We start from the raw sequence: 4,103 nt of genomic DNA, 5'->3' as shown, positions 1-4,103 counted from the left end.
CGTTGGCTACAGTTAACTCGAGGGGTTTTATGGTTTCCTGCACACGCTGGTTTTGTTCTCAATTATAATTAAGTCCAGTGCTGCCAAACAGATCGTTGCTCTGGGGACTCTTTGGTGACACGAGTTGTTGCCTCCAGATAGCTAAGTGGGAGTCAGGCTAAAATACATATATATTCACACAACATTACGTATATACATAAATGGGCAATACTCACACGTTCCTTGCTGCCTGCAAAATGGAGCAAGGCAAGTCTTTCACTAGAGGAAGTACCCAGAACTGAGCCACACGAGAATGCATCGCCAAGTGTACTCTTTTTTTCTTTTTTTTTTTTAATATACCGTATCCTGATATAATCGTTTCAGAAGTAAAAGTAGCTGTTTAGCAAGTGTGAAAGCTAGCAAATTTATTGCAAAGATTTTTCAGTGAAGATCTATGTTAAAAGAAAACTAGATTTTAGGAATTGCAACTGTGTGTCCAACCATAGGTTTGCCTAACACCAGATCCTCTCTTGGACGTGGGCCAGAGTGGCAGGTGCCTATAAAGAGGTGCATTTCCACAGCACCATGAAATCGCCGACCCGAGACTGCTGTGGCTGCCGTTTCCTCCCACTGCCCTGCCGCTGCTGCCCGGGCCTCTGCCCCAGCTGGTGTGAGAGGCCCCAGCCCCACTCCTAGAAGCTGCGACCCTGCTCATGCAAGCAAGACTAAGCAGAACCGCTCCTTCCGGTGTGCCTTCACCTGGCCTCTGGTAATCAGCATTTTAGAGACTTCTTCCAGCCACATGTGGTCATTGTCACCAGTGAATCCTGCTCCATTAATTTATTCTATCCTCCACAGCATCCCCCTTCTTGCTTGCGGCCTTTGCAACATCTTGTTGGAATGCTGAGTGAATTCGTTTGTGTGCCGAGTGAAATAATGAAGTTTCTATTTTCTATTTCAACTTTGGAAGAGATAATTTTGTCCATTCCTATACTGTGACAATTTTGTCTCTTCATCTTTTGCCAAGCCACTCATCTTTATAGCTCTTTGCCATTTCTCCATCAGCTCATCCCATAGCACACAGAGATACAGAAAAGAATTGAAGATTTAAAGGAAAAAAAAAAATCACCATAATAGGCTCATATGCCTGTCGCTAAAATTTATTTTTAATAGACCATGCTTCTTTGTAAATCATTAATTTACCTGCAAATTAGATGAAGACTGTTCACTTCAAGAGTGTATATATAATTTTCGGTAATCAGGGCTGCCTCCCCTGTGTATCATTTCCTTCACTTCCTTGTGAAGCAGCATGGGATGTGACTGCATGCATAGACCATATTGTATTTTCTTTCTTTTCCAACGCCAAAGCAGGGTTCCCTGGGAGTCAGCGATGCTAAGCACGTTTGCAAGCTTCGTACTCCCCTGTTACACTTCCAGCAGATACGACCTGGGCGAGCAGAAAGGAAAGTACGGGGCTAGAGGCCTCCCCAGCCTCCCCGTTAGCTGTCGTGGCATACACTTACGTGACAGATGACACAGCACCAGCCATATGAGTTCAGAGCCTTTGTGCTGGCTGGTTCACTCCCTCACCGTCCTCTGCCGCATCTGCTTCCACAAGAAAATGGCAAAAATAGCAGGGTAGAGCTTAACCCCCCTCTCAAGGGCTCTTTGTTCTGTGTGTTGGATCTAGTTTTTGACAGTATATCTCAGAGTTAATTTTTCCTGTAGAATAACTCCACAAAGGTCTCTGAAAATTTTGCTTGGAAGACATTAACAAGGTATTACAGTGTGACCTCCTGCGTCTACAGATGTTGTGATCATCTTGATATGCCAGAGTTCAAAAATGATTATCCACCTCCTGCCATTTCAACCTCTCCTCTCCAGGGTCCTTGAGTGAGTTCTAAACATCAGCTATGAATTTCGCCACCAACACGAGGAAAATAAATGTGACTCCAAGACGGGTATCCCGTGGCACAAAAGATGACTTATTCAGGACTCAGTAATTACTCGGTCAGTGACTGCTCTTTTTGGCGCGTTGTACATCAGCATCTCAAGGCAAAGAGTAGCATTTACTGAACTTGTATATAGACCACCCACAGAATTAAATCCCCTGGCATATGTATGATACAGGCGTAACTCATAGGCCTGCCTAAGCAACATTTCCTGATACATCTGTGGCTAGATTATACTATTCCGAGTCACTTCCTATGCCTTTTTTCCTGGCAGTGCAGTAACTCCTAGTATCCTTTCTCCCCCTTTACTAGCTCCTCCATGGTTTTTGCAGACAAAGTTTACTTCTCCTCCCATGTGGCAGAAGGGAATCCCCAAACTCCAATGGCCCCTGTTACATCTTCCCTTCTAAGTGAGCTTATTTGAAGCAAAGCCCAATATAACAGTGGCTACTGGTGGGGTGACGCTCATTGGTTTGTGGCAGAGGGGGTTAGCTCTCCGTAACCCAGCCCTGATGCCGTGTGTTGACAGCTAACAAATGCTGACCAGTCTCTTCATGCACCCCTGTGTGTCCCATCCTTATCATAGGCAGCATTAGCTTGCTTGAACAGGAGGAGGAAAAGGGCTTGCAGAAACAGGAGCAAGACTGGCAGGTCGGTTGCTACGGGCCCATATGGGTTTCTCAAAATTATGGTAATTGGGCAGAAGCAGAAACTCAGACCTGGCATCAGCCAGAGCTTTGAGCCCTGCTTGGCACTGTTAGGCCAGCAAAATACTAGACAAAATGTGTGTTATACTGGCAAAGCTATGCTGTGTTGTGTTGGCAGTGCTCTTGTAATGTAGGCCTGGAAGAAAATGGAAAACATTAGTCCTTCTTATCTTTCCTCTTTTGCCCTCTCAGTAATTCACTCCGTTTCCTCCTGGGCTTCCCTCCTCAGTGTCCAGTTTACATTCCTTTCTCTGACCTTGGTTCTTCGTGAATGTCTTCCTAACCTTCTTCAAGAGGAGTTTTGCTAATATTATGTTAGAGATGTAAATTCTCATTCAGTGGACCCAGAACATTATGTCTTTCCTGCTTCCCAGACCCCCTTTTTCTTCTGTTTTAGCATTCATCTCCTTCCCTTGCAAAAGACACGTTGCCTAATGTGTGGCAGTAGAATGAAGAGAAATCTAATTTAAGATGTATCCAAGATGTACCTGTGCTACGTTATCATCCTGAGCTTAGTCCAAGGCTCTCGGATGAGGTATCTCTGCACATTGTCTGCCTCAAAAATAGCACCAAGCTGGGTACAAACTGTGACTGCATTTCTGAAAGCTAAATGAAAACAGCTGGTATCTAACTGAATAATTTAAGGGGCTGTTGCTCAGGTTGACTGTTTTGAACATGTGGGATTGCTATGAAACCAGGCGAGACCTGACTGCGTGATCTCAGCACAGCTCACCGAAACCTGTATACTCAGGTTAAAGTCCAACCACATCTTTCAAATGGGCAAATTCTTGATGTGTCAGAGAAAACACAACAGAGTGACTTTTTGCTGGAGCAGCCTGCCTGAAGTTTGCAACCATGTGCTGCTCGTGGTCTGCCCCTCTCAAGAAAGTGAAGCAAATATCCAAATCTTTCCAGGCCCCCGGAATGGCTGAAGTTGTAATTTCTGCCACAGTGGGGTGGTCACTAAATGTTGACCTGACATAAAGTGACCGGTGTGCTGATGGCAGCGGGTTACACAGGACAGCGTGGGTGGGACACGGTGAGTGGCAAAGGGAGTGGCAGTTTAAAGGGAGGTCTGGGCATTTCTCCAGACTTGAACACCTGGATCTGGATTGCTTTACTTCCATGAAAGCAAATTCAGATGTCTTCAGACTCGGCAGAATTTATTCTAGGGAGTGCTATGATTCAGAAATGTGGCATTTGAGGTATTGCTCCTGCAATGCCATTGATTCAGACTTGCTCAGGGAACCAAGAAAGGCAAAGCAATTTAACATTACGTGAGATAGCTACTGTTTACATGTGCGTACTTAGGTGCTCTAATTGTACATAACTTCAGGGCTTGATTTCCAGAGGGGGACATATTTTCTGTAAATCTTCAACTGTTCCAGAAAACAACGTCTTTCTGTAATAAGAAAACAACATGATTATTTTCCAGTGAAAGAACTTGCATAGTTCTAGCTGTAGG

Source organism: Egretta garzetta, unplaced genomic scaffold, assembly GCF_000687185.1.
Source record: "Egretta garzetta isolate BGI_Z169 unplaced genomic scaffold, ASM68718v1 scaffold14, whole genome shotgun sequence".
NCBI lineage: Eukaryota > Metazoa > Chordata > Aves > Pelecaniformes > Ardeidae > Egretta > Egretta garzetta.
This window is presented reverse-complemented; position numbering follows the sequence as displayed.